A 25,343-nucleotide genomic window follows, 5' to 3' on the forward strand; every position below is an offset into this window, starting at 1 on the left:
GGGATTCAGTAATTCAAATACTCATAATTCACTCAGGAGATTTTGATTTTTGTTTTTAAGTAAAACTAAACTTTCATACTACCTGTATTTTATTTAGACTTATGAAAGGTATTTAAAACGCATTAAACATTAAATTTAACACACATCATATCAAGATGTCAGACCATTAAATAGTTCATGCATAAACAACACCTTCAGAACTTGAGTGTAACCCCTGCTCTGCTCACTAACAACTTGCAAATTATTAAAAACAAAGAAAGATGTATCTTCAAGAGAAAAATGAAGCAGAGCAGGGACAAAATGCAATACTCACCACATGACAACTAGAATATTTTCAGGCAACTCCAACTAAGAACTAAAATACACTAAAAACAGTTATTATAAGACAGATGCAGCCATTCTAGCCAGTATCCAAGGCTGCCTCCCTCCCCATCTCACCTGTACCACTTCAAAGCCCCCAGGTGCTATTACCATCTATTTATGAAACTTCACTACAGTGCGATTCTACATCAGATGGTCCCTAATCTCCAGAACAGTGCCTTGTCACATCCTGCTCAGAGACTTGCTGCCCTATGCACCTGGTGCCCCTCCCTCAGCAAACCCATGCAGACATATGCCAAGCTTTATTTTTTTTCCCCTTAGGCAAATATAACCACTGACAAACCGACAGAACAGGACTATTTTAGAAGTCTGCTTATCCTACTAGGAGAGGACGGTGTTACAGTGCACAGAACACTGATTTCTTGCAAAATACCACAGGTTTCTAAAACAGGCAGTTCTTCAGCCATTCCTTCTCTACATTCCTTATTTCTACCAATTTACAGGAATGAATCCTTTGGAATTCTTTGTTCCTCATTAATTTTCTAATTTAAAGAAGAATTGTTTCACATAATAACAGAATTTTTAGTTAACCTTGGAAAAAACTGTTATTTTCCTCCACAACATACAGTTCATGTAGAAAATTCAGTTATTCTGATGTTTATTGAATTGTCTTTAAATTCCATTTGTCAAAATTGTTCTGTTGTTTTATAACCTTTACTAAAGATAGAGGAAAAAAATTTAGTTTTTATCTAGACTCCAAGCTTCAGTAAATCAAAATCATAACAGGTACAGGAATCTCTCTGAAATTCCTTGTCTCTGTCCATTAGCACTAGCTAACAGGAAAGAGTGGAATTAAGTCATAATACTGATTATTTTAGAGTGTATGCTCTTTATAAAATCTGGAAGCTTACCCTGAAAAGTAAGTGAAGAAGCTAGGGAAACAATATTGACTTGGGTTTCTTTGTTTGTTTTTACATAAGTAGCTACATTTCTTTCAGAAAGCAAAACCCACATGACAAGAAATATACACCAGACTTTACAGGGCGATTTGTTTGGAAATATCATACGTTCTCATTGATTTAGCATTGCTCCCTCAAAAATCCCTCTTCTAATTCCCACTGGACAAAACCAAAGTAGCTAAATTCAAAGCAACTGCTAAAATCCCCATTAAGTGTTATGCAGCGCAGGGTTACTCACTAGATCAAAAGTGCCTGAAGAAGCAGCAGTTTGTTTACAGTTTTATGAAAAGTAATGGAAAATACACATTGGTCCCTACTGCAGCGAAGAGATACAGGCCCCACATGCCTATTTCTATATTCTGTGAAAATAGGCTTTCTTGAACTAAATTCAGTATTTCTTTCATGTTATAAATGAAAACAGAATCCCAGGAACCAGTGCCACAACTTCAGTTTGTTGCAAACTAGTAAGACTTGATGTAAGTCATATTAAAGACTGAACACTGATGTTCCTATTTATAGTCCCCGATGGCTGTACGATCCATGATTTTCTCCCACTAGAAGATAAAATTGATACAACCTGGCTATGCAGGACACGATGTACAACTGTCAAGAAATGCATTACCATGAACAGCTTTGCAAATTAGTGCCACTCGTGTTTTAAACTGGAATTGGAACTCCTGCTTCTGAAACATATCAGAGGAAAGCTCTGCTTTGCGTCGATCATCTTGGATTCTCTCTCTTCTAGCTTTCAACTTGTAGGATTAATATTTCAGAGAGAGATTTTCTCCAGTGAGATTCACTTGACTTATACTATCTAACATCTTTCCGATACGTCTTACCATCAGAACAAGTGCAAAAATCAGTTTAAATTTTGTAATGGTTAAAAATTCTGGAAGAAAAAATATATTTAATGCTACTGTCAAGAATTAAGCTCATCAATTAACTGAATTATTTTAAAAATTGCCTGAATATCACTTCACTGCAAACAGTTCCCTGATTTACTCCTCGCTCATTTGATGTAGATATTCTAAAAATATCAAACAAGGATTTCACTTTCATTACGTTTGAAGTAAATGAGGTATTTTTGTCTCATGAATTACTTGGGATATAAAGACTGCAGATGTTTACAGAATCCTTCTTGAATCTCACTACAAAAATGAATATTTTCCTCTTGTGCTATACATTACAAGGAAGAAAAATTAACCATTAATTTTTCAGTGCTTGTCTGAGTAGAATTTGTAAAAAACGTTTCACTACCAGTCAAAAAAAAAAGTATCTAAAGTATAAAGATAATGAACATTTTTGTATGTTGAGGAAGATAAATGCAACAAGAGAATGACATAACAAAACTGAAAAATATTGTATGTATTATTTATTACACATAAAGATGGCAAAAGGCTTTGATTTCCTGTAGATATTCCACACTGCTTTATTCTTATTCTGTACCTTCATTTTTTGCACAAATTATTTTCCAGCTATGGTACTGTGAATGTCAAAGTGCCAACTCCATCAAAACAAAACCTACACACAGTATTGGCTCTGCAACATTCCCAATCACAGGAAGTAATACTTTCTTTTCAGAAAAAAAAAAAAAAAAAATAGATTGAGAATAAAGAATCCACAGATAATATAGCATTCTTATTTCCAGTTTTTGTTTTTTCTGCAGCAAAAAATAAGTTTGGTACTTTGAACTGTGTTCCAGACTCCTATTTTCTTCCTCTTTTTTGAAAGCTCTCTGATACAGCTGTACTTACACTAGCATGAAAGCAGGATCTCTTTATATGATATGTCTATTTAAAGAGGTATAAAAATAAAGTTTTCATCAGAAAGAAAACTTAGATTCTTGTTGAACATTTTCCATTTGAAGGGCAGAGATTAAGAGCTTTTTGGAATTAATTTGGGAGGCTTCTTGCATTTGGGCTTTTCAGCTTCCTTTATTACAAACCAAGCATTCGCAGCTGTGCACACCCCAAAACATTTCCTGGAAAACTGCAAACAAACAATGCTTCCTAGCAAGTTCTGCCAAGATCAAGCACCCTAAAGACCCACACTTAGACACAGATGTACAAGAAAATGAGGCTTCCCTCCATCAACCTTCCATGCTAAGTCCTTCCTTGCAGGCTCAGTGAATAACATTCCAACAATGAATATAACAGGACATTTACTTCATATAAAACAAGGGCTAAACAGATGATGTAATTTGAAAGGCATGTGACTAAGGATACGGTGATCTTCAGAAGTAAACTTGTCTCATTTAATCACACATTTGTTTCTGGGGGAAAAAAAAAAAAACAAAAAACAAAAAACTTTGAAGTGTTTTTGCTGGTGGAAGGAAAAGCTATTTTCTTTCATCGTTTATTTATACTTTTAGATGGGGAGCTAGAAATACTTTTCTGCAAGCATCTGCAGAGGAAACAAACTTGATAACATAAGTGTTCTTGCCATCTGTACATACTTTGCACATTGTCATATAGAGTCACTTTGATAGCAAAACAAACACAAAACTGCTGTGTTTTGCAGGTTATGTAAAATGCTCAGCCTGTCGGTGCAGTTCAGCAGTGCCCTCATCCACACTGAAGGAAAGATGTCAATGTGACTTTGAAAGGAGCGTTTGCAGGAGGTAGGAAGGACTATCTGTGAAGCTAAACAGTCACAGCAGTTTAAGACGTATTTAGGCCTTCTCACTTGCGCTAGGCAAAATTTAGGAGTGCAGTGAGCCATCTGCTTCTGCACAGAATGGCCTTTAAACAACGCTTGACTCATCCTCAGGAGCTTTTTCTGATGGGAAAACAGTTTATACCACCTGAGGGTATTGTCTTCTATTGTTAGAGAAGTACATTCACTGCTTTCTCCTACGCAGCCATGTAGGTAGCAAGATCCTTGGGTAGTTTGCTGCTTTTTGCCATCTTGGCCTGAAATCTGCATCTTTCATTTCTGCTATAAACAGTCTGAGGGCTACCTCATCTTGATTCTGACCCTAAAAGAATTCAAAATCAAAAACTTAAGAACCAATGGTTATAACTGTTTCACTGGATTCTGGCACAGCCTGCACGTTCCATCCTTTCTATAGATGTGAAACCTCTTCAGCACCACGCTTTTTTCCCCTCTCTCCACACTCACAAGTGGGCACTGATACCACACTGCCTCCTTGGAGAGCACACACTCAGGCCTTCTAGCAGCTCCTGGTCCTCTCTAGTCAGGCTGCAATATAATTGAGCAGCCTAGAAAGCCCCACACACCCTGCACAGCAGCCATAAGCACTGCCAGCAAGGCAGGAGGGGTAGCATAACCCAGAGTACCTGTACAGCATCTCTGCTTTTGTGATATAGAATTTCTACATTAAGAAAGAATTAAAAAAAAAAAGTTCTGAGTTTTCTGTAAAACTTAAAAAATTTCTTGAGGAAAAATATACATCTTTTCCTCTAAAAATGATACACTATATAAACATCGATCAAGTCAGATTAAGCTTCATAACAGAAAAGCCACGGGTATAGTTGTTTGGTAACAGGCTGGGAATCTCCTAGACTGAAAGTAGGAAAAAAAAAAACAACCCTTCACAGTCTCATAAAGAAGATATTAGAGGAGAATTTATGCACCTGAGATTACTCTTACTCAAAAGCACAAATTGTGTCTTTCTGACTTAGGCCAAGGAAGGAAGGATGGCGGGTAACGTATGCAGCATTTAGGATGAACAACCAGTGAACAATATGTACACTGAGAAAAAAATATATATGTGAAGAATACATTTGAATAATGACAAGGAGTCATTCCCCCACGCACACTCCTTTCACTCCAGAAAGAACTTACAATACATGCCTGCCACTGGGGGGAAACTTGGTTCAGCTTGCCTGTGTTGAAAGAGCACATAAAAGCTGACAATCTATGAGAGAAAGATGGCCTTTCTATGAAGGATACTGAGAGAGAGCTTCTGCCTTCGTGAACAGCGAGAGAAAGAGAAACAATCAGTAAAGGAACAAGGAACGTGGGATGTGGAAAAGGAAGGAGCTCAACAACTTTGCCTTGGAGAATGCAACAGAAATAGTTGTTTGTTGGAGATAGTCACAAATAATGTAAATTTCTGCAGCAGAATCATGGAATCCCAACAACAAACTGCAGAACAACCTCATGAGGTGAAGAACTGTTAGCATTTTCATACAGACATAAACAGGAAAGATGGGGCAATGCACAGTTCCAAATACAAAGCCCATACAGTATGACTCACATTACGAATTATAAATTCATGTTTTTCACATTCAAAACACAAAATTCACAGATAACATTCTACCATGTTAATGAAGAAGATGATACAGTAAAGCATTAACATCTCTGTACAAGCAGGAAGAGCAATACCTCAAACAGAACCTTTTAAAGAGCAGAAGTATCAAACTCAGAAAGAAGATCTCAAGATCTCTAAATACAGAGATCTAAACCTAAAATCTGAATCTCAATCTCAATTTCACAACTTGGGAATTTGTACAGTTAAAGTAACACTAGACATTAAGCATCAGTCCTCTGTGCACTGATGTAAAAAACTCAGCAAACATATTACAGACAGGTTTATGCTCACAAGAAAATACAATTCACCTGAATGCTGCATTCATCTGAATGCTGCCACCTAATTCAATATCTGTCACAAGGAAGAAAATTACTATGATTTTTCAAGTTTATCATCAACCCAACACTACGTAAGGATCAGCATCCTCTGCCTACAGAAGATAACAGAAGATAAATGCTTCATAGACAACAGAAAGAGAGTTTTCAATACAATAATTCACTGTCAGGATAATACTTCATTGCGTGCATCTAAAATATGAGACGAGAAACAGATAGATACTCTATTGCATGGTACTGCCAGGGGGACAGGACTTCTTTGGGAACAGAAGCAGCTTTGTGATACAGCCTTCTATATCTGAGAAAACTCGTGCTTTAATGCACTCAGTCAGACAACTTAATGCAAAACATCTTGAGAAACACAGACCATATGCTTGAGAGGTTGAATGTAAGGAACGGGAAATGAATCCTTCCAAAGTTCAGTCGCAACAAAACTGTCACCAATTACGTACCTCATATTTATTAAACATGTCACTGTTAATGTCAAACAACTCAAAGATACACTCAAAAAATAAAAATGCAGGTTTTATTCTTTAGACAAAATGTCACATTCTGAGGAATAAAGAAGTGTTTAACAACTTAAAGGCATCTTTGCTTGGAAAATCAACTTCCTGTGTTTATTTTTTAGTGAGAAAGGGTAACATCTTAGTACATCATAGAATTCCCTACTGAATGCCAGCCATCTTTGCTTCTAGATGCCTTCCCTCACCAGAAAAGAGCACAAACCACATCATACCAGAAAACAGATACTAATCATATTGTTTCTCAAGTATAATTTAAAGCTCTCATATAACAAAGGCAAATTCAGCAAAACACTCAGAGCCTAAAAGCACTGTTTGCATTTTGAAGAAAGGCTATATGAGATAATTAGACAACAGGATTTATTACAAAGAACATATGTTTGAGGGTGACAGAGAACTATTTCTGAGCACTAGTTCCACTGAACACTGCCACCGCTCTTAACCACCAAAGCAGAGACAGATTTTGACTGCTCAGGCAACAAACACAAGAACTCAGCTTTCAGATGTTGAAATAGCTGCAGAAGTAGGCTTAAACACCGTTACACCTTCAGTTGTTATGACACGTGGAGGAAGAGGAAGTGCAGTTTCACAAATTCACCCCCAAGCACTGCTACGGCCTGTGTTCCCCACTTTGCACACCACTGAGAGCACAGCTGAGAGCACTGGGGAATTTGTGAGTGAGAAAGTAATGAAGTAATGCTTCCTATTTTGTTGGCCTACAGCATCAGAGTCAGATGGTGGTGGTACAGCAGTAGAGGCTGAACCTTCCCACCAATATCTCATTACATTTTCACTGCTGTACAACAGATGGCAGCAGAGGGGCAGTCTGTCTGACATGGGAGTGCATGTAGAGCAGAGAGGTGGAATTTAGATTCCTCCAAGAGGAAAAAATTGCTCCCACTGACATTCATCAACCCTTGCTGAGTGTTTACGGAGACCACAGAGCGAGTGTGAGCACAGTGAGGCAGTAGGTGATGCATTTCAGCAGTGGTGACAGAGGGTCACATCTGCTAGTGCAGATATTTACAAGTGAGGCATGCCAGCTCTAGTTCATTAGCTGTGTATCTTCACCAGCAATGATGGTGACTATGCTGAAAAGCAGTACTTTGTAGCTGAAAATTTTCTCTATGAAACAGTGCTATTGTGCTCTTTGTATCTGTGTATTTTCCATGAAAATAAATAGGAGGCATTACTTTTTGGAGTGACTCACATAAAAAAAAACTTCAAAACGGCAAAACCTGAACCTTCATGACAGAGGCTGAAGGAGAACTATAAGACCACAAAACAGCAACATAACGGTTATGCATTTAATTATATTGCAAAAAATTAAAAAAATATATATATCCAGTGTATCTCAAAAAGTACCAGTTATTTTACCAGATGGATTCACAGCTCCGTGTATCACCGTCAATAATTGTTAACTTTTTTTTCACTGTATTATCACCGTGTGTGCATGTTCTTTAGAGCTCTTTTTAAGAAACGAGAAGGTGATCTATCAACTTTGAAAGCTTACGTATCTGTCTGTTAGTGTGGATACAATTGCAGCAGCCCTAGGGGCTACAGCAAGCCTTTGAGTAACAGGTAATAGAATCAAAGATATCTGTAGTGCAAGGCAGAGCCAAAGCCTACAGTCATCACCATCTCATGATTCACCCTGAGATGCACAAGGAGTAACACACTGTAGACCAGAGAATGAGTTCTTTGTGGCAACCGACCTTGCACCAATGTGATAGTCTTCAACAGTACATGGCAGGGTAGGGTGGGGAGAGGGCTGTAACAGATCACTGCAAGTAACTGCACAGAACAGAGGTCCACAGATGGTTTTAAGATTCTCAATCTCCTGCTAAAATACTTGATAATGCCTAATATCTTATTCTCTTTTGCTGATGATGACTGGCAATTAGGGGAAAGAAAAATCCAAATAAAAGCACCACAACAAATCACCAACTGGAGCTGGACAAGCTGAATTTGCTCAGAGGTTTGGTTAACAGTCAGACTGTTGAGACCACGCAGATACCACTGTCTTTCTGGTAAATGCAGCTATGACAGGCACTTTGTAGATAAAATTATCATTTGGAAAAAAGTCACCTACCCCTTTTAGAAGTCTGTCTAGACACCAGAGGAGAATGAAAAAGCTTACTTACATAAAAGCAAAATAAGTTAGAATTTATTCTTTTGTGGGGGAGGGTGAAGACTAGGGTTGGGGATTAATAATTAATATTTTAAGAGAGGATCAAAAAGGGTTCATGTAATTAGCCTCCTTCATTTAATCTAATGCTGAACTGGTTTGTGAGCAATTGGATGGTTCTGCTCTCCTATTCCTTGTTTGCTCAGATCTCTGTCCTAATGCATTCACTTTTATTTTCAGTTCTATTTTGGGGGATATCCTTCTATACATCTTTTTAAAAAATATGTTATTCCCCTTATCCAAAAAAGTTACAGGACAAAACCCAGGAGTTGCTTTATGCATGCAGACCTGCTCAATTCTAGCATTCCAAAATGGATAAGCATAAGGCAGAATAAAAATCTTTTAAGGTGGGTATTAATTATCCCACTTAATCTAAAATTGTTTTTCTCAGAGTGGCAGAAATGGGCTCTAACCTCACAAGGTTTTCCAAATATAACACAGCCCTGGGTCTGCCATATGGTTTTCACCAGGGAGGTGCAACAAGGAAATGTAATCTTTTGGAAAAAACAGAGATACAAGTTACCAGTTGTAATTAAATAGCCCGTGGAACTTCTAATGAAACTGTACTCATTAGTGATGCAGCCAACCAAGGCAATTAAGCCTTTTTACTATTCTGGTAGCTCGAAGACTGATTATGGCATTCTGTTTTCTTCCCTTTTTATAATTTTGCCTTTAACAATTATAGCAGCTGCAGTAACCCAACCCAGAAGAAAGACTTGTAAGCTAATCAACTTCAGTTCATATTGCATATGGCTTTTAATTATGCAAGATACTTTAATTCTTCACAAGGACCAAACATTAAAAAAGGAAAGATAAAAGACGAATTATTCCTGGAACATAAAACTGACAGACTTTAGGTGGCAAAAAGGGACAGAAAAAAAAAAAAATCAACAGTACTTTCAAATAGTTTTTAAAAGTAATTTTTGATCCTGCAATGAATGAAAAGAGTAACAGTGATTTAAATTATTTGGCAGTAGACTTTAAAAAGCCTGTTTTCTTTTAGGAAGAATAAAGGTGTACATGCTAAACACTAAAGAACACATTAACTTCATTAAGGTAGTCATTACTATTACTTGAAATAATATTCAGCTAAGTCTAGGCAGAAAAGCTATAAAAAAAATCAGAGTGGGAAATTTTAAGAAAATATTAATTCTTAATTTGCTGTTAACAGTGTAATTTCTTATCAGGCAGCAAAATATATGAAGATTGTATTTTTAAGAGCAAAAGGGAAAGGCATTCCATGACAACTATTTTACGGGCTACAGATTTCTAATTTACTTCAGTCTGATAGAAATGACAATGAGGTTATAGTTACCTCATGTAAGGACATCCACCCTTTCTTTGGTCTGCACAGGCAGGCCTCTAATAGGACGCAAGGCCAGTTGGAGAGTTGTCAAATACTTGTTACTAAGCCATTTTCACACATCTCAGTTTACACAATGCAGTAAAATATAATAATATATCCTATGCAAGGCAAATGTATTTTCAATTGTGGCTGTGTTGAAATGGTGGATGAGGACAGTCTACTAAAAGAAGGACTTGGAAAATACCTAGAGATACATGCATAAGTTATATAATTAGACTGTATTAAGATGTAGATGTTCCTGAGGCTGCTGTGTACATAGACACAAAGATGGCCAGATGTCTCATTACATATCTTGTTATCAAACTGAAGGTGTTCACAGCAATTAAATCCGTAAAGCAACAGCTATGGGCAGAAAACAAAAGCTCAGCATCTGAGTCTCACTTTCGGATGATTAAGCAACCTGGAACATTCAAAGGCTTATGCAAAACACAAACTAATACCTTTAAGAGAAACAACATTCTTTCAGCACAAGAGACTGACAGAAATCACTGGTTTGCAATCAAAAGACATTTTAAGAACTACAGTCACAACCCATTTCCATTAACAAAAATAGTTGAAGTAATGTAAAGTTACTGCATTGTAGAACTAACCATACATTAAATGTTTAATTTTAGGTTAAGACCTTGATGCTTCAGAGAGGCTTGGGTCATGAAATAACCTGAACCAACACATCAGATAAGTTTTACTCTACAATTACCGAGAGACTTAAAGCTATTTCTTGTCTTAGTATTGCCTAAAGTTTTCTACCTATCCTTTCTTTCTCTCTTGCCCTAAATTCTAATAGTATGAAATTACATTCACTTCTAATGAAGCCACCCTACGGCTTACAAACTCCAAGTTTAATGTTTTTTTTCTTTTTAATAGGTAAAATTGCTTCAATTTCAAGGGCCTGATGTTTAAACAGGAAACATTTTTTTTAAGCCCTCAGCTCTGCTTGTAATAAGGAATATCAAATATTTGTGGAATTAACTGGTCATTGCTCTTCTTCAACTGCTTGGATCAAAGTCAATTAAGGTGTGCTCACAGCTTGAATAGTGCTGTAATACAAAGCATACATGTTTTAAAATACTGTAAATTTTCTGGAAGCTAGAGTAGAACCATGGACCAGATGAGGTCTTCACACTCTGCGAACGCCAAGTTAAAGCAGACAGTTTCTCTAAACATAGATCGTAGCAATAAATACTGCAAAGAGGACTTGGAAATCTTATGAAACTGTTATAGTAAAGAGTTTCAGAGGAAAAGGAGTAAGAAATGTGACTTGTTAACTGTGATCCTTAGAAAATAAAGTTTTACTCTGTTTTTCCATGCTGAGATTAGAACAACTTGTCTATACGCCTAATCTAAAAATTCCAAGAAAAGAAAGAAAACAAATAATAGATAAGAAACATAAAGGACTTCACAGATAAGCTGAAGGAAATCTGGAATTTCTCTTTCAACTGATTAATGCAATGAGATCACTTCATGAAATAATATTACATTACAAAGTCCAGGATTCCAAGTACCTATGGAAAAGTTCTGCTGGACTAAATATATCTCACGGGAGCAGGCCCTCACTGAACAGCTAATTAATCCTACACCTGCTCAACTTCAAAGAATACCAAAAGAATCTCTTCCTTTGGAGAAGGTTCTATGCCAAACAACAAGCTTATTTCTGCCCCACAAGTGTAAGAGCAGAGAAAGGACGGGTCACAGCTCTAAATACTAAAAATATAACTCCCTCCTAAGCAAAGCTTTTGCCTTGAGAAGGCAAAGTGTAGCAACTGCACAGCATCTTACTCTGCACTTTATTGTTACACCTTTCTCAAACTGTATGAAGGAAAGTGAGGTAATGCAGTGGGATTGGGAAGTAGCAGAAGGCCTTAAAAGAATAGATCAGAAAGAAAAAGTCATCACAGCATCTGAGAGAAAGAAAATGAACTGCTGAATATTTCTGATCAGGTATCTTTGCCCTGTTTCATTGCACTCGCTCTCGCCATTTACTGTTCTGCATTAGCCCACAAGCATATAACCCACCCTGGCAGCTCACTGTAGACCAAGATGTTCACACACACACACACACACACACACACACACACACACACACAAAAAAAAAAGTGACAGCCTCCTCCTCCTCTTCCCGTCACCACACCAGCATATACCCAGCAACAACTTTCTACAATGAAAAAAGTAAAATGAGCAGAAGCATATATCTTACTGACGTGAGCGATTTATAGCCTCAAGGAGGGATAAAATGATCCATGACTAGAAGTCAGTCTTTTTATTCGAAATGATGATTCCCAGTCATGGTGTTTTTTAGTTATGTGCGTAATTAATGTTAGCTTGTGAAAGCTGCCAGTGATGCTCATCACCAGTGGATGTTCTTATAAAACGTGTGGATTTGAATGCAAGATGAACTTTTTCTTCTGCTCTGGGATTCAACACAAGTTTGTGAATAATGCAAGACTGAAAACAAAAAATAATGAAGAAACAGCTATTTGCCTAGCAAAGAAGAGAGACAAGAATGTAGCATACAAAGTAACTAAAACAGGCCCAGACTTCTCTATGCAGTACATAATTGTGTAAAGCTCTGTTGGTTTTTAATTTAGAATACATTTGCATACAAGAAATTGAAAGGTACTTCACTGACAGTATAAGAAGCAGCAAATTCCTTGCCTGCTCCCTCATCACAATAGCGAGAGACAATACAGAAAGCCTTCTCTGCAGAGCTCTGGCTTGGAGACAGCATCTCCCCTGCTGAGGAATGAAGTCAGTCTGGAGACTACATCTTTCCTGACTTCAGCATGACATGCAGTAACTTGACTTTTGGTAGCGTATTCTAGTCTAAGCATGCATTAATTAGCTGAATTGGCCTCATACCCAGTTTTCAACAATAACGTAGGTCACTCTGAAAGTAACACCTCCTATTTCTTTCTGTTGAAAATACAACAGATATAAAGAGCACAATAACACCATGACAGAGCAAATTCTCAGCTATGGAACACTATTTTCAACACAGTCACCACCATCAGCTGTGCATTTTCATCAGTGATGAACGACAGCCTGCATGCTGTGCTCGTAGCAATCTACACCAACAGAGGTGACTCACTATTGCTGCTGCCACTGTAGAAAGGCACCATCACCCACCACCTCACTGAGCTCTCATCCACTGTTTGGGCTCCATTAAGACTCAGAAAGCATTAAAGAATGTCAGTGCGGGAATTTTTTTCCTTCTGGAGGAATCCAATTCTGCATCTTTGCTTCACCCACACTTACATGTCAGACACCATTCTGCCAGACAGCGTCTCTACTGCTGTCAATAAAATGTATTGCAATTATTGGCAGAAACATTCAGCCTCTACTGAATGGTGGCAGTATCGCCACCATTCACCTCTGATGTTGTGGGAGAACATAATAAAATAGAAGGCATTACTTTGGAGCAGCCCTTGTATAAAGCTAGTTATAAATGTTATCTTGTTTGTCATCAGGTGGTAAACAATTTTGGTAACTGCTGGGAACACTATCTACTTTGTATCGCATTACTGCAATAGCATTATACCATTTCAATTCATTAATCACAGAATACCCCAAGTTGGAAGGGACTCTCAAAGGCCCTCCAAGTCCAACTCCACACAGGACCACTCCAAAATCAATCCTTCCGCGACAGCAGCATCCCAGCGCTCCCTGAACTCCCGCAGCTCGGGGTTGTGCACACTGCTCTGGCAGTTTGTCCTATCTCCACCGCCCCGTGGTGCAGAACCTTTTCCGAACCGCCTCCTCCCCTCTTCTGACACAGCTCCACGCCGTTCCCTCGGACCCGTCACTGCCCCAGAGAGCAGAGCTCAACGCTGCCCCTCCGCTCCACGTGAGGAGCTGCAGCCGCCATGAGGGCTTCCCTGAGCTCCTCTGCTCTGGGCTGAGCACACCGATCACAGCATTACAGTCAAGCACTTTGTTTTTGCTTTCTTCTTAAAAACCACTACAACATGCAGAGTAGCCTTTTCCTGGACTAAATACTACAGTTTCCTTTGAATTTCTTTGTATTATTAAAAGCATACTGCACAAAACCAATCAATAGTAATACTCCAAGAAGAGAAGTGCTGCCAATGGTTATGTTTCCAAGTAATATTTCTTTTCATTCTGCATAGCCCATTGCCTTTTGAATTTATCAAAATATTTGCTTTTGGGAATGGCTTTACTCAGTGCCTTGTGGATCACCAATTACACATTAAAGAACAAGGTCATAAAATATTGATAAAATCATTAACTACAGTTTTCTTCATTTACCATGGCTAAAAACACATGCTGCTGTGATCTCCATTTGATTCCCTGGGAAATAAATTATTTCAAGAACAGCATTTAATTGCTAGTACACTTCAAAAAAATGAATGAAAGAGTACCCATTCCCCAAAATTCAACTTTCTCCTCATGTATTTTCCTCACCAGTATCCTCTGATGATCTGATTGAATGTCTCAGGCCCAAAGCTTGAGTTCTGTGGGCGTGCTGTATTCCTGAAATAACACAGGCAGCAACTGGGGCTGCAGCTCCTCGGGCCTGCCAGTAATTAGGCTCTTTACAAGATTAGAAAGTGCTGAGTTGAATTTCTTGATGATCTCAAATGTCTTTCTATTCATCCCATCACACTAACTGAGGGGATGTTGCCATGAAACTGCGTTTGAATTACGGATTTGATTCTATAGTCAAGGGTCATGATTTCTTTTTCAGAAGGCTACTCAAGAAACCTTTTCTTTCTGAGCAAAATGTTTTCTGCTTTTTGTAGCATCCAGACTAAATCTTCAACACACATGTAACAACACCAACAGAACTCCACAAAACGAAAGCAAAAAAGGATGGGACTACCTTTCTCCCATGCAAAACTGGTGCAAATTCCTGCTGGCAGAAGGTTCTGGAAGTGCCAGAACCTGCAGTGTGTGATGGCTGGGGGCAGAGCAGGTCGGTTTCCCAGAGGAAGAAATGAAGGGTCAAATTACATTTCTCACACAGAGGAACTGTCAGATAGCAGGAGAAACCAGCGGCTTTGGGAAGAGAGCTAGATGCAGATTCTACTGATACTGCCTGACATATGGGACACCACTTTTCCACATGTGCAGGAGGTCTTCCTCTACTCCAGCACCTTCAATAATAACAACAATACTGATAAATTATCCTGACGCACCAGTATCCTGATAAAAGCAGAATTGTTAACTAACTTGACAAGACGTGAAATAAAATCCAACAGAAAGCACAGCTGTTAAGTGCAAAGAAGGACCTTTCCCCTGCCTTCGGCATTGCCAGAGCAGGTGCAGAAGAACCACAGACCCCTCCCAGCTCTCCGCGGAGCCTGCAAGCAAGTGCAGCCAGAAAGCACTGCGGAGCCACACACTGCAGAGGAGTCACCCAGCACAGCCTCATGAAAGCTTGCAGGAGTTGCCTATGCAGGCGTAATTTTCTTTGCCTATATAATTTATTACCTAGGTTGTTTTTCTAACCTCATTTTAAATCTGGTTGGAGACTTTCAGCATAATTGACGAGCAGATACTTTGTTCCCCCGTTGTATTGAAGTTGTTTTTCTCAGTTGGCTTTCAGAGCTCCTACTGAGTTGTTAATGAGCTGTCAATTATTTGTGCAAATTGGGAGGCAGGCTCTAATAGGTGGCCGCACTGGAAGAGAAGCATTCCCTCAAATCTTATGAAATGCAACATTTAATATTAAGGACTCTTCACTGATGATGCGAAGTAAAGCTTTACTTTCATACAAAACCTACTGTATACAAGAGAGGTGACCAAACGGAGTGTAATTAAAAAAAAAAAGACGACAGTCAGATAGGTAACTCAGCAGATATTCATAGCAATATTTTGAAGAGAAAGAATGGTAGAAGACGCTCTTTTCTAGAGAGAAATCTGGGAGCCCGCTGAAGCGGATGGAAGTTAAACTTGCTTCACCAGGACTGGAAACACCAGGGTGCTCCTGTACCCATTGCCACCATGCAGTTCCGTGAATACCGGTAACATGGGGCAACATTCTGAGAGCATAGAAACTGACATGAAAAATGAGAAAAATCATGTTCTTTTTTCCTCTTGATTACCCGCTGCATTTACAAGGCAAAAGCGGTAATTTTAATCACAATGACTACTTTTAAATCAACCCATTTGAGGAAAAAAAAAAAATCTAAGTTTTAATTATGCAGACACTTAAGAGCAGGCTATGTAAAGTGCTTAGGTTTATCCACAGGCAAAGCCAGTACAGACTGAGAGCCTGGTATTTTTGCTGAGTCCCGACTCTTCCCCATGATAGGAGGACGGCTGCTTCTCTTTGACAGTCATCCCAACTCTCACATTCTGGGGAACATACTGAACAGGCATGAGTGTCCAAAAAACTGCACTGAGCTACAGGGAAACTCCAGACCTTTTCTAGCAAGTGTTTTGAGGAAGGAATACACAAAATACTCTGTTAATGCTTGCTTGCAACAGCACAGTAACCTTTAGATACTGCAGATGATAATCGGGACATAGCATTGTAGAAGGGGAGACATGTTTTAAGACTTCTGCTTTAACAAGGCAATGGAAACAACAGCAGAAAAAAACTGCATGTTTTGTGGAACGCTTATAAAGCAAGATCCACACATACCAGATGGAATTCGCCTAGAATATGACAGACAGCATCTAGGCATTCACCCTTGTGTTTCTTATCTGCGTGTGCAGAGACTTCTTCGATTGTCCTTACATTCCACAGCAATCTTTGGGACAAAAGGAACGTTGGGAGGAAATAAAAGATCCCCCCACACACCAACGGCTAACAATGGACCGACAGTGGATGGTAGATGACATGAAGATTGCCAAATAAGGCTGTGCCTGTTGGGCAGTCATGAGGGATGGATAGGATAATGAATATGTAATACCTGTGAAAATATAACCTACTCACGAACGATCAATTGGTGGAGCACTTTGGAGAGCTATCCCGATGCTACCTGAGCACTGCCAATAAAGAATACCTTGCTTAGCAGTAATGAAACTTCGCTGTTAATCAATGTGTAGATGCTTTCTTCAAATGAGAAGAGGAGGGAAAATTAGGGTAATTTCACCATATGCTGCATTATCATGTACAAAGAGAGGGTAGAATACAAGGTGGAGTGACAAGGGTTAGAAATCTCAGAGGATTAGATTATAAAAATTTAAAGCTGCTGCCTTTTTTTTTTTTTTTTTTTTTTTTTTTAAGGTAAGAGAGTGCACAGCATCATTTTCTTCACATATCTTTTTACCCAGATACATGTGTGGGCAATGCAGAAGCAACACACAACAGAACCTTCTTGAGCAGGGCACAGACTCCGCACCAGATGCCAATCAGAATTTAAGTCAGCAAGGTAGCAAGCAGGAGTTGTTGCTATGAGCTGTTCCAGCTCTACACCTGTCTTGTTATAATGCCCTGTGCCTGAAGGCTCCAGCTCTTCTGCCAATAATTTAATTCCTGTCTAAACAGAGTAGAGGTCAAGGACCAGGTGCTCCATCCCTTGCAAGGGGCTCAAGGTTAGTGCTGATGGAGAAGCCCAACACCTTTGAACAGCTGCTGCACATGTTCCACCTCGTCTCTAAAAAAACGATTTTGTTCTCCAGTCCTAGCTCCCTCCTCACTACCTTTTACAAAACGTTCACTTGGAGACACAAATTAAATGCCCCTTTGTGTCAGGAAGGTTTATTTCAGCAACATCTGCTGAAATTTTCTGTTTAAGAATACAGATCCTCCACCTAAAGACATAAAGCAAGCTTTCAAGATGCTGAAATGAGGACCAATGTAAGCTTGCAACAAAATCTGAAATACCAAAAACACAAACAAACAAGCAAACATACAAGCTAAGTGTATAGACCATCTACTGTTTTATAAGTACAGTGGTGTTAATTCATACTAAGAGAGAAACTTTGGGATGTAAGCATACAATTGTAAAAGAAGCAGAAATGTGCAGTCCATGAAAGAGCTGAGGGACGAACTACATTTCTTTATTGCTATTAAAACATTACAAAAGTTATTACCACCCTATCTGTATCACAATCAGACCCAGAGGTCTCAGGTGACAGAAATGGAAGTGAAGTAACTTGCCTATGGGCAAACAGATGATGAACAGAATTAAAATCCAGATCTCCTGGGTCTCAGACATATCCTTATAATTACTGTTTTTCTGCTGATACCATCTGTAATGCTTAAAAAGTCACTTCCACTGGGGAAAGCGTTACAGTGAAAGAAGGTACGTTATTATAAATTAATTTCAGGGCTTTTAGCATTTTTCCAGATTTTGTAAATTTTACTGATGCTAAACTCAGATTTCTAGGGGGAAAAGGATGCTTTCCTTGTGAGTTATAGAAACAACATCTGGCAACGTAACACTGGAAACAACAGACACTAACAGCACCTTCTCAAAAACTTGCACATTTAAATGGACTACAGATCTATTAAGTTTCCCCCGAACTTTCTTCTTAATTGGCTACACAAAAACAAATTTGAAGTGATAACACACCAGAAAATGTGCCTGTAGGAGTACTTCTCTTCTGATGGAAATATGAAAAATAGACCCATGTGACCTTTTTTGCAATCTTTTACTTCCAATGTACAATCTTGTACTTCCAATGTTTCACAATTCTATTATCCATCGTAAAACGCACACAGATGCTCACAGGTAAGACAAACTTATTCTCTAAAATACTTTAAAAATATATCAAAATAAACCACCACAACTATTTTTCTTTGTTCAATGAAACATATGTCACAGTGTGCTATATGCATTTTAGGAACTGAGGAATCGAGAAGATGTGCAGCATCCTCCAAGACACTAAAAACAGAATTTTGTGTTCAGTCATTACTAATATAGTCTATTCAGCTTTAGCGCTTACTTAGCACTTCATTTCTCAAAACCACTAAGATAACGGTATCTCAGGATCTATTAAAACTGAAAAGCATTTTTCTAAACCCAAGATTGATAAGGTCTGACTGCTGGTGTGCTCTGTTGTACGGACTTCCTCATCCATAATACTGACAGAGATGCGCTGACATTTGAGCAATACAAAAACCAGAGCTATTAGAACTGAAATATTTGAAACAAAAGGCGAACAGATTTCTCCTTGTATGTCATCCTGTATTTAGGAGTACAGTCTTGGCCTCACTGAAGTCAGGATTTCCTCCAAGATGATATAAAGTGCACTGCATATTCTCTACTAACAAGAATCAAAACATGGAAATCAGCAGTAAAGATATACATGCACAACTCATGACAGTTTGCACTTTTCCATCAGCTTGACTGGAAACCAGTGATAAAGATTAGTTATCATTGTGTAAGAACAGGAAAAACTCTGTTAAGTATTACTTTGAGTTTACTGCAGTATAACTAGGAATGGAGCACAAAATACTGTTTCTTCAAACATGCCTCGTTATGAAAAGATTTCTTTTCTACCGCATGGATTCCTCACTGCAGTATTTTCTAAGTGAATTACACAGCACACAGAACTGAGCTTGATGACTTCCCATGGAAAATTAGTCAGAGTACATTTCAGTAGGAAGGTGATTAAATTCCCTGATTGCCTTTAACACTAAAAAACACACGCAGTGAATAGCTGGTTTCATGACCTCTGAACAGCAGTACACACCTGCAGATTTTGCACAGACATATCAGACAATGAATGAAAGGGACAATCACAGAGTTGATTATTTTTTAAATGTTAAGCGTTATGTTGTTGGGTTTTTTTTAGCTCAAATAAAACTTCATTATACAGAGTTCATTGCATTATGCCGCAATCAACTATGACTGATTTTGTTCTGTGAATAACTAGCAGAATTAAACAAAGCAGCTGGCCTAGTGGATGTGACCTTTGAAAACCAAACTCTGTATATTCCCCCAAACAGCTGATGTTATTTTATTTCAGTAACCTTTGGAAAGAAGTCCACACAGCATCATGACAGTACTATAGTTCTCACAGAGAGGTCACTGGCCTGATCCAGTGCCACTGCTTGTGCTTAGGAATCCTCTGTGCCCATCGCCCCCTCCTGTAGAGCAAGATTTAATCTAGCACCCTCACAGTCACATCTCCACCTCTACATGTTTCCACCTTCGCATGCCCATGTGGCATAAAAGTGTCAGGAGTGCTATACAAAAAATTTGTTTTTGTGGAAGCATGCTAAAATTCATTACTAAGAGAAACTCCTTTCTGAAATGAAACAGAAAGATCTCTCTGCTACATTCATGACATGGGTTTGTTGTACTGAAAACATTTATATAGAAACTGCCTGTTTTATATTTGACTTTTTATAAAATAATTATTTCCATATATATCACAATTTTATCCCCTGGTCTGTGATATATCTTGAAGAGTTGCGTAAAGGTCCAGCAGGAGATACATTCCCCTCATAGCAGTAGAGTGCTTTACTTCTAGGTTGCATTGTGCCCATCAGCAGAGCTGGGGAAAAGCCCAGCTGCCTGCTCTCCCAGTACTAAGAGATGCTTGGTTATATTGCTATCAAAATCCCTCTGTACCCCCCCCATAAAAAAAATACATACACAGAGCAAATCAATAAAGCATCAGCTCAAGGTTCTTTATCAGTATAGGATAAAGCATGAGACCAGAACTGTTTCTCCTGCCAAGCTATGGGAAGGAGACAACCTCAGCCAGGGTTAGTGGGCCACAAAGTAGTCCTGCTGCTTTGGATCCCTGTGGTGCCCAACAAAGAGCAGAAATGACAGTGACTGTATTGCAAAAGCCTCCTCCTGGTGCAGCCATCTCTCCTCATCACAAAGCACAGAAGTTAGAGAGATGGATCAGAAGCACTGGGGGACAGGCAAAACACCACAGCATCCATTTTGCTGTCTCCAGCAGCCTGCTACTCCAGACAACTGCCTGTCTTCCTAGTCCTGACTGTAGAGATTACATAAACCCTCTGCATCAGAATGGAATCCTGTTCTTTAAAAGCAAATAATGCTGGTTCTTCATGTTTGTCATAAAAGCAGGTGTGCTAAATAAGCACAGCGCCTTCTTCTATCTGCCAACCAGCAAGTACTAACCTCATGCCAAACAAAGATACCATCTGTACCAGAGCAGTATTTTAAAACATGTGGAAGTGACATTCTTGCTATTATTTTTATCATTTATGACAGGAAGATCTTTAATATAAAATTCCATTTTAAGAAATCAATACTCTTAAATAACTAAGCTTTCAGGTCTTTCAATCACAATGCAAATAACCTACCATTAACTTTACAAATGAGAATCAAGTTAAAAGGCTACTAGCAAATTACCAGTGAATCACCAGAATTTGCTTCAGGCACAGATATTATTCCTAAATTGTTGCCTATTCCTAAATTGCGATATATAGCTTTAGCATTTTTATTGCTAATTTGCACTGGATTCTCATACTCTTCTAAAGAATCATTACAGAAGCAGATAATTTGTAGTGCTACCAATAGCCATCTCAAGGTAAAGCTGCTTAGGTTGACCAAAAAGGATGCAGATCAAGAATAAGCCTTCTAAAAGAAATCCAAATTTAAGCATTGTTGCCAAGAAGAACTATTTAGAGAGAGAAAAATAGGAATCACTTAATAGGATAGAAAGCTATGCCCTGAAATACCTGACTCCAAAATAACAACTCTAACGAATAAAATGCTGCCTTAATGGCATATTGCTAAGGACAGCCTTTCCTGCTTCTTAAAAATCCATTCGCTTTATTCTACGTCATAAAAAAAAAAGACATGTTGGGTCAGGCTGTACTTGGAAGTATTGCAAACAGTCCCACGGGTGTTCAAAAGAACTAAATTGTATTTCAATGGACAATATAAAAAATTTACACATGCACTGAGATTTCTCATGCTGCTTCAATATTTGATCTGGTATGCAGCACATCCTAAATGTTACATCTGCTATCAGTTATACAGTGAGCTGTGATGAATAAGAATAATTTATGAATGACAAAAAAAAAAAAAAGATTTAAACAAAAACTAATAAAATCACAAATTAAGATGTGTTGATCGTAAGTGATACTGAATTTATCTTCAGTTAGCATGTGTTTTCATATTTTTCTTTAACTACAGTATATTTTCCCCTAATCTCATCTTTCCATCACGTAAGTCTAGACAATGTTCTCAAACTTGTAAAGATATACAGAAGTATAGAAATTCTGTTTAGTCTGAATTTAAAAACAGAAAACTATGTCACCTCCATTTTTATATCCTTAAAACCTAGACTGCAAAAATAAAGAGATAAGAAAAATCAATATTCCACTCAAGTGATACATAAATCTGAGTAACACCAAACACTGGAAGCCTATATTTACAAATGACTTATCTCAATAACAAAGTATAAATTATAAAGTGCAGATAGCTCTGAAGAAGTGTTCAGAAGAACTTCATAAAGAAAATATAGGGGAAAAAGTGGATCAGGGAATAAAAATAACCAAATTCAGCTTATTGCTTTCGCTTACAAATCACCTCTTTTAGGAAAGAATTATCACAAGCCATTTAGCATAAATACATGAACCTTCAGTTCACACAGAAAGCGAGGAAGGCTATTCAAGTTTTACTGTGCTGTTCAGTCATAAATTACTTTAAATTTTGCCCACTGGTTTACATTTGTTTTCCTTAACTACTGGGTTTTCATCTAATTATTTCAAACTGTCTCACACAAAACTAATAGCAACAATAAGGAGCTGAAGCTGCACCCACTTTACTTGCACTAATACATACAAGCCTTGTCTTCTGGGAGGCTTCTAATTAGGACCTGAATAACCCCTCAGGTTCCAAGCATCTAATTGGTGTGGGTTTACTGAGTACTAAAAGAATGAGGGACTGAGGTTGTTTTCATCTGAGCTGCCTGTATGCCAAAGGTACTAAAGCTACCCCCACCAAATGCCAGACAGAATGGTCCCTGTTTGGTTGAATGACCTTTTCCAGATAGGTATGAAGGTATAAAAGTACAAAAGACTCACAGAGTGTGTGGATGCTCTTACAGGTGAAGATGTGACACAGGTTCAAGCTACTGCGGGCCAGGGTCAGCCTTTGGAAGCCTTCAGTGAAATTATAAAGGCAGTATAAATCAGCATTTGGTCTCCAGATTATAATTAATTTCTGCATTTCTAACCTAGACACATATTTCCCTTGAGGCCACTCTCCTCTGGAGAGGATTTTTTGATGTTAAGAGTTCTATATATTGATGGAGGGACTATTTCTAAAAGGTTCACTACAAAGGAAGATGTTGCTAAAAGCAGTGAGAACTTGCTGCCGTCATCTCAAGCATCTTTTGACTTGATTTATGAAACCATGCAAATGAGTCATTGTCTTGGCACAGCTCCTTTCTCCAGCTGTATGCATTCTAGAAATTATCCAACAGGAGCTGTATGTGCTGTAACACTACTGATTTACTCTGTACCCCATGCCCTGTTCATATGAGCTCCTAGTTTTCAGCACCTGCTATTTCCTTCTCTACCATCGTGTTTGATAATTTTTTTTACCTCCTCCCACGTGCCCTGTTTGCTAGCTACAAGGCTTACCAAAGGTTAGAGAAGAACTGGAGGGAGAAAGGAGGATGAGAGATTCAGGATAAACTCACGTACAAATCACAGACGACGACCAGCTTTTTGTGACAAATCATTGCAGAACAGAGATGAAAAACAACTGGCCTCTGTATTTAGACACTTCCCAAACAGGTCGGGAGAAAAAAAATGTCTTAAGATATAGTCCCAAGTGCCCTCTTAAGAGACAGCCTTGAGAGAAATATCAATATTAGTAATTAATGTTTATCTGCATGTAGATTGACTTACCACTGACGCACCAGAAACTTCAGTCAATTACAGCCAGAGGAGGAAAACAGAGCAGTAAAAATTGCAGAAAAGCTAAAGCACATTAACACAACAGTATCACTGATATCCCACTGGGCATGGAAGGCAGTCTGCACCAATAGGCACCTGAAGAGCTGGCTGAGCAGCTGGGGAGCAAGCACAGGTGAAGACTATTTAAATCAAGGGGGAAAGCCACTTGTGTTAGAGAAAAGTTAAGAGGAGGGGAAAAAAAAAAAGACTTTTTTTGTTTTTATTTTTTGTTTTTTGTTTTTTTTGGTTTAGCATCCAGAAAATGAAGCAAGACAAAAAATAATTTCACCAGTCAGTCTCTGGAAAAAATAGTAAGAAGGAAAAGCAGCTGAACCACAACCTGCTGTTCCAGATTACTCAAAAAGTAAAACTTCTACTTTGAAGACCGATCAACCCCCTGAGGCCTACAAAGTAAATGTCCACAGCTGGGCAAGAGCAGCAGCTCCCTCAGAGCCATGTGTGGTGAAACAGGCTGGCTGCTCTGCACAGTGGTGCTGAGGTTCAGTTCTCTGAAGTTTATAAAGCACTTTGGCATCTATTAAAAACAAGGTGTTGTATTCTGGATCATCATCTCCTCTATGGCAGTATGATACCTGCATTCAATAGTAAGCACGTACCACTATGGGTGGTATGATCTTGAGTTTAAATTTAACTGAAATTAATAGAAAGTGTCAGTATGATACAGTTCGCTTTTCTACTGCTGAATAATGCAGTAGAATGAAGAATGGCTCAGAGAAAATTCTTCAAATTCAGACTACGTTCTTGGTTAGGGTTCTTTTCCCACCCACCAATTCTTTTTCTTTTGTAAACATACCACTTGCTTTCTTCAATTATACTGAAGAAGGAACAAAGACAGAAAAATTGTGTTCAGTCTGTTTCTGGTTTGGAAGGTTATAATCTGCTTAAAATACAACTGAAACTTTTTAAACAAATATTAAGGTATGCCTTGAGCATAACTGCACAAAATGATCTCTAAGTACGATTTAGTGTCCAGAGGAGCCAGAACTATTAGAAAATTTAAGTTTGAATTTACAGAAATGCAGTAATTTTGTAAAATGAATGGCTTTGGAAAATGTGGATGAGCTTTAGTAGTCAAACTATGAATAACAAAATACTTTCCCTAAGTTTATGCAGTAATTCTCACTTCATTGATCAGAGATAATGCACAGATGAACATCAAAATATCAGTAGAAACAGCATCTTCCTACAGCATACAGAATAGAAACAACTTTACCCAAGTAGCACAACAGACATAAGGCCAATGGATGCTCCCTTATTGAGGGCTCATCTGGCTGACTGTTTAGCTTAACTTGCTAGCATCCGTTGGACTTGAAGTGACAGTGTTCAAAAGCTGATAAAGGAAAAGCAGTCTAAAACATCAACCCGTAATATGCAAATTAAGAACTGTAATGATTTAAAATACAAGATTTTACCATGTGAAAACCTGCTTGAGCTGTCTGCATCAAGCAGGAAACACTTCTGTCCAAATGTAGCAGGGATATACATAAATTCAGTATATCAAAATTAGTTAACATAGTAAGAGTAGCAACAGATAAATTAGATGAAT

At 38.3% G+C, this 25,343-nt stretch overlaps 1 long non-coding RNA gene across 3 annotated transcripts in view; it reads right to left on the reverse strand.

The window, feature by feature from the left end:
* Positions 1-25,343, reverse strand: part of LOC125697402 (uncharacterized) — a 431,807-nt gene that overhangs the window by 135,202 nt on the left and 271,262 nt on the right. Inside the window, exon 1 of one of the 3 annotated variants that reach the window (XR_007378780.1) lies at positions 23,729-23,806. The exons of the other annotated variants lie outside the window; for them this stretch is intronic. This is a non-coding gene — a long non-coding RNA (uncharacterized LOC125697402). Of the gene's footprint in view, positions 1-23,728; positions 23,807-25,343 lie in introns of those variants that run through there. 3 annotated transcript variants of the gene reach the window in all.

The sequence above is a fragment of the Lagopus muta genome, chromosome 9 (genome assembly GCF_023343835.1).
Source record: "Lagopus muta isolate bLagMut1 chromosome 9, bLagMut1 primary, whole genome shotgun sequence".
Lineage (NCBI taxonomy): Eukaryota > Metazoa > Chordata > Aves > Galliformes > Phasianidae > Lagopus > Lagopus muta.